Below are 12,422 nucleotides of genomic sequence, written 5' to 3' on the forward strand. Positions count from 1 at the left end.
ATGTCAACCCTCTAACTTCTCAACAATTTTTTTGGTGAAAATACTCATAGCCAAAGATACACCATTTCAAAAATTTCTACATGCACAGTTCAGTGACATTGACTACGCTCTTCCAATTGTGCTGCTATTCTCACTTAAGAGGAAGGCTTACAGAACAAAATAGTCTCTCATTTAACAGTTGCTACACTTGTTGACCTATGACAATGGTTAACAATCTCACAACACATCAACAATATCCTTACTCAACCTTGGGTTCCCTATCAGCAGCTTCCTTGTCCCTTAAAGAGGAACATTTTTTAAAAGTTTAAAAATTAAATCACGAGCAAAAAAAAATTGTGAATGGACAAAATAAAAGACATATGATAGATTGAGGGAAGATACTTTCAATGTTTAAAACCAATAAGCATTGAAAATATTTTGAGAATTCCTAAAGTCATCAAGAAAATGATAGGAACTCCACTGGAAAAACAAAATGCAAAAGAAATGAATAAGCAATTTACAAAAGAGATTAAAAAAATGACAAACATAGGAAGATGCTCAAATGCTTTAGTAATTAGAAAATGAAAATTAAAACAATACAATACCAACAAGATAGCTCTTTAATTGGCAAAAATTGAAAACCTGGTGCCAGGAGAATGATCTGCCACATTCCTTGCACCTCCCTTTCAGGTCACCTAATCAGAAGCCTGGGAAACTGGATTTCTTCTTGGAAACTGAATTTTTTTCTCTCTCTCTCTCTCAGTTTCTTCTTCTGATCAGGGAGCCTCCCTCCCTGTTCTGGGTACACAGTAACCTTCTCTGTTCTGCTCATGCACAGCATCATATAACACCCGGCCAACCTCATTTCTATGTCTGTTTCCAGTGGAGAGGGAGCGAGGTCCTTCACCTGCGGTGCAGAAGGGGTGAAGCAGAACATGCAGGCTGCGGGAAGAGACTTTCTGGCATGGGGGACCAACGCCTGGTAGAGAAGCTGATCTTGCTCTGTCTTTTCTCTTTGTGAGTAAAGTGTTGTTCCATGCACTGTCCATGTGTGATTCCTGACTTCTGTTGGTCAACTTGGACTCTGGATCGACATCTGGGAAACATCAACTGTTGGTGAGCATGTGGGGATATAGAGACTCTTATGCCTTCAAATGTAGATTGCTGTAGTCATTCTGGAGTGCCATCTGGCATTATTTTCTGAAATTTAGTATACTTATACCTCATAGTCCAGTAATCCCAAAATTCTAACATGGGGTTCGGGAACTTCATCACAGTATATTTGCTGGGTCAAGGCGTTGGAGGGAATCAGCATATTCCTCTATGGGAGAGCAGACAGATAAACTTTGCTGAATGCACGTCCCAAAGTTCTATGTGGCAGTTAGGAGCAACAGACTAAATGTCCACCCCGCCATAGAGATCTTTAGAAAATAGTACTGAGTAAAAAAAGAAAAGGAAAAAAAAAAAAAGAAATACATACACAATACCATTCACATACACTAAAAATGCATATAAACCAAACAACAATACACACTTGCAAAAACATATACAAGCAAAAATGTACCTAGTAACACATTTAAATGTTTGACTTTTGGGAAGTGGCAAGGTAATGGGAGTGAGAACTAAGGGTAAATTGACTAAAAATAAGTAAAATTAGGGCCTTGCATGGACCAATTATGATAAGGTGCTATGAACTTGAGAATAAAATTCCCTCTACTCTATATACCTGATTTACATATGATTAAGTAACATTAAAAATTATCTTAGAAGCTCATGACATCATTACAGACTCCCCTAAAAATATGGGGGACGTAGGTAGTTCTTTATAAATAGTAGGTATGGTCAGAGAACAGCGCTTATTATGTTTCCCACAGGTCAGACTCTAATGGAAGCATTTAGTCTAGTTTTCAGGATCCCACTTAAACCAGAACATTGTTGAATGGGAAGCACATTTTGGGTAAATAACTGTGTGGGTGAGAAGAATGAAAATCACCTAATTTGAAGAACAGAGGATGGAATGAAACCATCTTATCTGGAAGCATAGACAGTATGTGTATCTCTCTTCAACTAATTTATGAGCAATTGTAGAAGACTGAGAGCATGTTGTATATTGCTTCCCAGGTTAAAATCAACAAGTGGACCCTGCAGACAAATGGATTTTGTGAGAGAAAAACGAGATTTCTAACAGAAAAGTTCTGACTGGACATTGTTACAAAATGAGTTCCTTGCCCAGCATTTTTCAAGCAGAGGTAGACATCACGTGTCAGGAATGTAGAGGAGATTCCTGTCTTAGAATGGAGCGGAAACTAATGACCTTTAATGACCCTAATAACTCTTAAGATTTTGAAACTCTAAAGACCTTAAAACAATTGATGCAAAAAAAAAATTAAATATTAAGCACCTTTAAATTTTTTTTCTTTTTCTCAAATTTGGGTCAAGCAATGACTCTAAGGCTAAATAAGCTATTGAGTTAAAAAAACAAACAAACAAACAAACAGAACAAACACAAGAATAATTCCAGAACTTTTTCCTCCCTGACTATTTGTAATGCTAGTGTGTCTTACTTATTCATCAGTCCTCACTGAAACTATTAAGGAGACACTAGTGGTTCCAGGTATTTACTCATAAATCAATCTTATTTTGTACCTATGATTAGAAGCTCTCCACAAGCTATGATCATGTACCACAGGCATCTGTTTTTTTTTTGTTTTTTTTTTTCCAGCAGGTAGGAAAAACAATCCCATAGTGTGAAATATTTAGAGGTGGAAACTCCACATATCAATCTTATGATTCAGATTTCTGTAATAAAGTTGACCATCAGTCTTGTACCATGAGTTTCCTCAGAACCTATATCAACACTAGCATCACCAGCATTTCGAATGCTGCAATGTTATTACCACACAGTGCCTGAAAGACCAGGTTTAATTTATTCTTTTTCCTTCTTGTTAAGTCTTACTCCTATTTTCTTTTCCTTTCCTAACACCCTGGGCCCTTGATCAAATTCAAACTGTACCTTAAGATATCTAAGGCACTCTTGGAAGCAGTTATGACAGGGCTAGAATAGTGAAATTTCTAAGACTTGATTACTTAAAATAAAAGGATAATGGTGAACTTTATGTCTCAAAACTGTGCACGCTCTAAATGTATGCTAATTAATTCTTAGTACTCTTGTGACATTTAGTGAGCATATGACTCAAGAGTAACCCATTGCCCTTGAGCTGATTCTGACTCATGGCAACCCCATGTGTTACAGAGTAAAACTGAGCTCCATAGAGGTTTTTTCCACTGTAATCTTTATGGAAGCAGATCACCAGGCCTTTCTTTCATGGCACTGTTGGGTAAGTTCCAACTGCCAACCTTTTTGTTAGCAGCCAAGTGCAAACCCTTTTGTACAATCCAGGGACCTCAACTCAAGTTTGGAGACACTCTTATTCACTTATTGATCGTTCAAAATCACTGGATTATGCTCAGTTATTTTTCACTCTCAGTAAGACATTCTTACTCACATAACAGTGCTTCCCACTTTACTAAACTTAATGAAAGGATCAGAAACCTATCTTTTCAAGATTATAATAATGATATCACTAAAATGAGATTCATGACATAAATGCCTAACCTGTGTATAGGTACTGACTCAGGTTTGTTCCAGGGAGTAAATAGCAGAACAATGTACTGATGGCCTTAAACCAGGGGTCAGCAAACAATAGGCTGCAGGCCAAATCCAACCTACTGCTTGTTTTTGTAATTGTCTGTTACTGGAACATAGCCATGCCTGCTCATTTGCATATAGTCTGTGGCTGCTTTCGTGCTACTACAACAGAGTTGAAGGAGCTCTCACGGCACAATGGTTGAGCACTGGGCTACTAACAGAAAGGTCGGTGATTTGAACCCACCAGCTGCTCTGTGGGAGAAAGACGTGGCAGTCTGCTTCCATAAAGATTACAGACTCGGAAACCTTATGGGGCAGTGCTACTCTTTGCTATAGGGTCGCTATGAGTCAGGATCGACTCTGTGGCAAGGAGTAGAGGCAATATCATCCTTGCCTTTATTTGAGGGTAAAAATAAACCAGAGGTGACCAAAAAGGAATGGATTTTCCATGTAATATATCAGAAAAAATTTCCCCAGATACTCATGAAAAGAGTTCTTTCCTGACTGAACTTACCTTCAAATCAGAAAAGGGACAGAGTTACTGAGGATCTTTGTGAGGTGAAAGTGGGAATAAAGGCATTATGTGTGTGCATGGAGTGGGGAAGGTATGTAGGAAAAGGAGACTAGAGAATGGAAGTGATCTGTGATAAAAATCCAGGAAGTTGAATGAAAGCTGCCCTTTGATATGGCACTGTCAGGTATCACTTGAAAATTGGAACTTACATGCATACATATGCAAACATGTAAGTTTCCATTGCTGTGCATTTCTTTTTAATTATACAGAGGGCACATGCATGAGAGAGATATTACTTCCTACCTTAAGAATTATTTTTACTGAAGCTGGAAAAAAATGCAAGAAACTAATCAAGGAGATTACCTATAGCAATTTGGGTGGTGTCTTAGTCATCTAGTGCTGCTGTAACAGAAATACCACAAGTGGATGGCTTTCACAAAGAGAAATTTATTTTCTCACAGTCTAGTAGGCTAGAAGTCCAAATTCAGGGCATCACCTCCAGGGGAAAGCTTTCTCTCTCTGTCAGCTCTGGAGGAAGGTCCTCGTCATCATCAGTCTTCCCCCGACTAGGAGCTTCTTTGCGCAGGAACCTCGGGTCCAAAGGACACGCTCTACTCCCGGTGCTCCTTTCTTGGTGGTATGAAGTCCCCACCTCTCTGCTTCCTTCCCTTTCCTTTTATCTCTTGAGAGAGAAAAGGTGGTGCAGGCCACACCCCAGGGAAACTCGCTTTACATTGGATCAGGGATGTGACCTGGGTAAGGGTGGTGTTACAATCCCACCCTAATCCTCTTTAACGTAAAATTACAATCACAAAATGGAGGCCAACCACACAATTCTGGGAATCATGGCCCAGCCAAATTGATACACACATTTTTGGGGGGACATAATTCAAACCATGATAGGTGGCATGGGTCAAAAACACTGTAATTAAAGAAAGATTAGGAGTTAGACTTCTCAATGTATAACATTTTAGGTCACTTTGAATTTCAAACCATGTGAATAAATGTTTTACCTATTTAAAGAAAAATAACTTAGAAAAATTATATTTTCCTTCTAAAAAGAAAATTTCAGAGGGAAATAATTGTTTATTCTTACTTTCTCAAGTTCGTATTTCACACACTCTCATTTGCTCCTTAATCCACTCAGTCTAACTTCCACCACATCACTCCAACAAAACAGACTTGCTAATGTCCCCAATGATGACCTGAATACCTACTTCAATTTGACATTTTTCAGATTTTAACTTTCTCGACCTCTCAATACTATTGCAATGTTCTACATATGAAAAATTCTGTACCCTCAGCTTCTGTGACACCTCACAGTCATTTTTCTTATACCTTCTCAATACTCTTGACCTTTTTAGGCTAATAGTTCTCTACCTAACCATTTAAGGTTGGAGTTCATTGGGTTGGGTCCTAAGTCCCTTTCTCAGTCTATACTCTTTCCCTATCAGCAAATTAGTCTTCACCCACAACTTTAATTATCAATATACTGACAAATCCAAAATTAATATCTTTATTTCAGATAACTCTTCTGAATTATAGGTGCATATATAATCAACTTCTCAATATTTACACTTTGAGGTCTCAAGTAAACCTCAAGATTGTCATATGAAGCAAGGACTAGTGATTTCCTCCTCTAGAATTTCAGATCACCCTATCCTGGTGAATGACATCAACATAATACAAACCATACATCATTCTTTTTACTACTTTTTAGTTTATTCCCAATAGTCAATCCTTCACAAGGCCTATACATATAAAAAGTGGTTCTCAAAGTGTGGTTTCCTGGCCAGCAGCATCAACATCACCTGGAAATATTAAAAATTCAAATTCTTAGAACTCACTTTAGACCATCTAGACCAGAAATTCTGAAGTTGGGGCCCAGCAGTCTGTAAAGCATGCTAAAGTTGGAGAACTGAATTAACCTCCTAAACAACTTTGGAATCTGTTAACTTTCTCACTCTCTACTGCCATCTACCTAGTCAAACTGCCACCATTCCTAGCTAGGACTCTATAGCAGACTTTTAACTGACCTCACCAAATGTAAACACTCCCTCCAACCCACTTCACTTGTCGCAAAGAAAATTGTCTTACTTGCTTCCATTTTAACTAAGTAAGTCCCATTGTTACCATAAAAAACCTAATGCACTTTTTGTCATCTAGCATAAATGAAGACCTATTCAGAAATCCTTTTGCCTACTCTTGACAAAAGCCTAAAGGTACCCAGTGTTGGAAATCCCCTCCAAACACTAACACGACTTCCTCAGGAAGATTTCCCTGTTTATGACCAGGGAATTCAGAGTCCTTCTTTAGCTGCTGTTGACTACTTTAGGAAGGAGTACACACAAATTCCTTCCTTCCTTTCTTCATTAATTCAACAAATATCTATTTTGCACACGTGACACAGATGATGTTAGGTCCTGGGAAATGTAATATGGTTATGGGGTCTACACACACAAGGTTTCCAGTCTAGTTCAAGATATGGTAAGTAGGCAAGCAAACAAGTTAATATATAATTACATCCTGTGTTAAGAATATTGAATATACCACAGACTACCAAAAGAATGAACAAATCTGTCTTGGAAGAAGAATGACCAGAATGCTCCTTAGAAGCAAGGATGGTGAGACTACGTCTTACATACTTTGGACTTATTTTCAGGAGGGGTCAGTCCCTGGAGAAGGACATCATGCTTGGTAGAGTAGAGGTTCATCAAAAAACAGGAAGACCCTCAATGAGATGGGTTTACACAGTGGCTGCAACAATGGGCTCAAACATACCTACTACTGTAAGGATGGCATAGGACTGGGCAATGTTTTGTTCTGTTATACATGGGGTCACTAAGAGTTGGAAGTGACTTGACAGCACCTAACAACAACATGCTAAATTGATAAGTGTTCTCCAATACACAGAATAATTGGGGAAAGAATGCATCTTTATATGGAACCATAAGGAAAGGTCTCATAAAAGAGAGGCCATCTATGTGAACAGCAAGGGAATAACACAGACAGAACAGGTGCAAATTAGAAACCACCTTATGGTCAGCGAGTCTGGAGAAAAAAGGAACAAGGAGATGAGATGAGACTGGAGATTGAGGAAGAGCCAGGTCATGGGAACCTCCTAAGCCATTATAAGCAGCTTGGATTTTATTCCAACAACAGCTATAAAGGCAAGAGCTATATTACACTGGCTGCTCTTCAAGAGCATGGATGTGAAAAGGGTAAGAGCAGAAATGGTTGGTCCTATTGAATCCAAGGTCAGAGCACAGAAAATGCTGTTTTGATCAGTGGGTCAGTACATTAGTTCAGGCATATTAAGAATTGAGGAGGATTTTGTGGCTAGCCTGGAGAAATCCTCATCATTTCTATAGTAAACTACATACCAAAATCTAAACAATTAAAAAAAATAACTTATGGAACAAAATTCATAAAGTTGGGGACCATCTCAGCAGTCCTAAGCATATTTACCGTTAAGTAACTTGACCAATGCTTTAAGTTTAAAATTAGTAAGTTTCTTTAAGTGTGTGTTTTTTAACCTATAATACTCTATCAATCATAGAATCACTTACTGATGGTTTTCAATCCCACTTTTGGCTCAGATATCTTGATCGCGTATTGTATTTTTGTTTATATTTTATTTTTAGCTTTATTAAGATCTTTCCTTGTTCTCTTTCATATATTTAAATATGAATATTTTCAGCAAGCAGTGGCTATATTTATAAAACCTCCCGTGGCCATCCTTAAAAAGAAGAAGAAAACTCTTATTTTATGGAAAAAGAAGTTGTATCAATTAATTAAATCCAATATTTTCCTCCTACAAAATGTTCTTTTTTGAACTTTTTTGCCTGCTTTTTGGCTATATTCATTGCTGCCTAGAAGGGGAACAAAAAGGCATAAAAGATATTCACATCTCCTGGTGGTACAACGGTTAAGCACCAAGCCACTTAACAGAAAGGTGGGCAGTTCCAGCCCACCAGTAAAACAGATGCTGCACTGGAAATGCTCACCCTTCTATGCCAAAAAATTTGGAAGACAGCTACCTAGCCAACCAACTAAAAGAGATCCATATGTGTGCCCATTGCAAAGAAAGGAGATCCAACAGAATGCAGAAATTATAGAACAATATCATTAATATTGGGAGCCCTGGTGGCACAGTGGTTTTGAGCTCTGGGCGACCTATAGCTGCTAACCAAAAGATTGGCAGTTTGAATCCACCAGCCACTTCTTGGAAATCCTATGGAGCAGTTCTACATTGTCCTGTAGGGTCACTATCAGTCAGAATTGACTTGAAGGCAACAGTTTTTTTTTTTTTAATCATTAATATCACACATAAATAAAATTTTGCTGAAGATCATTCAAAAGCAATTGCAGCAGTACATCAACAGGAAACAGAGAAATTCAAGTCAGATTCAGAAGATGACTTGGAAAGAGGGGTATCATTGCTGATGTCAGATGGACCTTGGCTGAGAGCAGAGAATACCAGAAAGATGTTTAACTGTGTTTTACTGACTATGCAAAGGCATTTGACTGTGTGGATCATCAAAAATTATGGATAAGATTGCAAAGAATGGGAATTCCAGAACACTTCATTGTGCTCATGAGGAACCTGTACATAGACCCAAAAGAAAGTCATTTGAACAGAAAAAGGGGATGCTGCATGGTTTAAACTTAGGAAACTATGCATCAGGGTTGTATCCTTTCACCATACTTATTCAATCTGTATGCTGAGCAAATAACCAGAGAAACTGGACTACATGAAGAAGAAGAACTTGCATCAGGACTGGAGGAAGACTCATTAACAACCTGTGATATGCAGATAACACACCTTGCTTGCTGAAAATGAAGAGGACTTGAATAACTTATTGATGAAGGTCAAAGACTACAGCCTTCAGTATGGATTACACCTCAACATGAAGAAAACAAAATTCCTCACAACTGCACCAATAAGCAACATCATGATAAACAGAGAAAAGATTGAAGTTGTCAAGGATTTCATTTGACTTGGATCCACAATCAATACACATGGAAGCAGTAGTCAAGGAATGAAAAGACACATTACATTGGGCAAATCTGTTGCAAAAGACCTTTTTAAAGTGTTAAAAAGCAAAGATGTCACTTGAAGCACTAAGGTGCCACTGATCCAAGCCACGGTGTTTTCAATCACCTCATATGCATGTGAAAGCCAGACAATAAATAAGGAAAACAGAAGAAGAATTGATGCCTTTGAATTATAGTGTTGGGGAAGAATTTTGAATGTACCATGGACTACCAGAAGAACAAACAAATCTGTCTTGGAAGAAATACAGCCAGAATGCTCCTTAGAAGCAAGGATGGCAAAACTTCAGCTCATATACTTTGGACATGTTATCAGGAGGGACTAGTCCCTGGAGAAAGACAGAGAGTCAATGAAAAACAAGAAGGTCCTCAAGGAGCTAGATTGACACAATGGCTGCAACAATGGGCTCAAGTATAACAACAATTGTGAGGACAGGGCAGTGCTTTTTTCTGTTGTACATAGGATCGCTATGAGTAGGAACAGACTTGATGGCACCTAATAACAACAATAAACGTCTTTCTGGTATTCTGTGCTTTCAGCCAAGAGCCATCTGATATCAGCAATGATATCTCTCATTCCATGTCCTCTTCTGAATCCAGCTTGAATTTCTGGAAGTTCCTTGTTGATATACTGCTGTAGCCGTTTTTGAATGATCTTCAGCAAAATTTCAATTGTATATGACATTATTGATACTGTTCTATAATTTCTGCAGTCTGTTGGACCAACTTTCTTTGAAATGGGTGCAAATATGGATCTCTTCCAGTCAGTTGGCCAGGTAGCTATCTGCCAAATTTCTTGGCAGAGACAAGTGAACACTTCCAGCACTGCTGCCATTTGTTGAAATATCTCAGTTGGTATTCCTTCAATTCCTGGAGCCTTGTTTTTCATCAATGCCTTCAATGCAGCTTGGACTTCTTCCTTCAATACCATCGGTTCTTGATGATATGCTATCTCCTGAAATGGCTGAACATCAAACAATTCTTTTTGTACGGTGACTCTGTATATTCCTTCCATCTTCCTTTGATGCTTCCTGAGTCATTTAATATTTTCCCTTTAGAATCCTTCAATATTGCAACTTGAGGCTTGAATTTTTTCTTCAGTTCTTTTAGCTTGAGAAATGCCAAACGTGTTCTTCCCTTTTGCTTTCCTAACTCCAAGTCTTTGCACATTTCATTACAACACTTTAGTTTGTCTTCTCAAGCCACCCTTTGAAATCTTCTGCTCAGCTCTTTTGCTTCATCATTTCTTCCTTTTGCTTTAGATACTCTACTTTCAAGAGCAAATCAGAGTATCTTCTCACATCCATTCTGGTATTTTCTTTTTTTCCTGTCTTTTTAATGACCTCTTGCTTTCTTCATGTATGATGTCCTTGATACCATTCCACAACTCGTCTGGTCTTCAGTCGTTAGTGTTCAATGCATCAGATCTATTCTTGAGATGGAATATACTCAAGGTCATACTTTGGCTCTCATGGACTTGTTCTAATTTTCTTCAGCTTCAGCTTCAACTTGAACTTGCATATGGGCAATTGATGATCTGTTCCACATTAGGCCCCTGGCCTTGTTCTGACTGATGATACTGAGCTTTTCCATCATCTCTTTCCACTGATGTAGTCGCTGCTATTCCTGTGTATCCCATTTGGTGAGGTCCAAGTGTATAGTCTCCTTTTATGTTATTGAAATAGGGTATTTGCAATGAATAAGTCATTGGCCTTGTAAAATCCTATCATGTGATCTCCAGCATGATTTCTATCACCAAAACCATACTTTCCAACTACTGTTCCTTCTTTGTTTTCAAACTTTGCATTCCAATCATCAGTAATTACCAATGCATCTTGATTACATGTTTGATTAATTTCAGCCTTCAGAAGTTGGTAAAAATCTTCCAATTTCATCATCCTTGGCCTTAGCGGTTGGTATGTAAATTTGAATAATAATGTTATTAACTGGTCTTCCTTGTAGGCATATGGGTATTATCCTATTACTAACAGCATTGTACTTCAGGATAGATCTTGAAATGTTCTTTTTGACAATGAATGCAATGCCATTCATTTTCAATTTGTCATTCCTGGCATGGTAGACCATATGATTGTCTTATTCAAAATGACCAATACCCACCAATTTTAGCTCACTAACACCTAGGATATCGATGTTTATGCATTCCATTTCATTCTTGAAGACATACAATTTTCCTAGATTCATACTTCGTACATTCCACCTTCTGATTACTAGTGAATATTTGCAGCTGTTTCTTCTCATTTTGAGTTGTGCCACATCAGCAAATGAAGGTCCAATAGCTTGACTCCATCCACATCATTCAGGTCAACTCTAGTTTGAGCAGGCACCTCTTCCCCAGCCATATTTTGAGTGCCTTCCAACCAGTGGGGCTCATCTTCTGGCACTATATCAGAGAATGTTCCACTGCTACTCATAAGGTTTTCACTGGCTAATTTTTTCAGAAGCAGTCTGCCAGGTCCTTCATCTTAGTCTGTCTTAGTCTGTAAGCTCAGCTGAAACTTGTCCATCATGGGTGACCCTGCTGATAATTGAAATACTGGTGGCATAGCTTCCAGCATCACAGCAACACGCAAGCCACCACAGCAGGAGAAACTGACAGACGCTTGGGTTACAGCCTATGAAACCCTATGGGGCAGTTCTACTCTGTCATATATGGTTGCTATGACTCGGAATCGACTCGTTGGCACACAACAATAGATTAGTCTGCAGCACAAGGTCTCCTGTTTCACTGTAAGGGCCGAAGGAACCAGATTAGATACTTAATGACCCTGTCCACAGGAAGACAGAGCTCCAGATTCAATACACTACAACTTACTGACAAAGTGATTGCAGAGCACCATCTTCACAAAAAAGTACACTTAATAACCATTTTCTAACTTGCTTGCAACTATTTCAGCTGTGGCATTATTTCCAATTCAGGAAAGGTTTTCTGATTAGGGGGAAAAGTAGATTTTTTAACACTCTGCAAAAAAGAAACCTTGCTTTTAAATTTTGTTGTGCTCCCAATGTTGTAGCAGATTGCCCAACTAATTAGGACCTTAATTTCCTAGTTCAGAGCCCTAAGTCTTCCTGAAGGCCTTGCCTTGACACTGTTTACAATCAGCCCAATCTAAGACTATATTCCAGTTACCAGCTAGGAGAATTCCTGGCTTAATTCTGTCTCTCCTAGACAAATGGTCTCTCTTTAAAATCACATGTAATCAGTAA

This window comes from Trichechus manatus, unplaced genomic scaffold (assembly GCF_000243295.1).
Source record: "Trichechus manatus latirostris isolate Lorelei unplaced genomic scaffold, TriManLat1.0 scaffold00032, whole genome shotgun sequence".
Taxonomy (NCBI): Eukaryota; Metazoa; Chordata; class Mammalia; order Sirenia; family Trichechidae; genus Trichechus; species Trichechus manatus.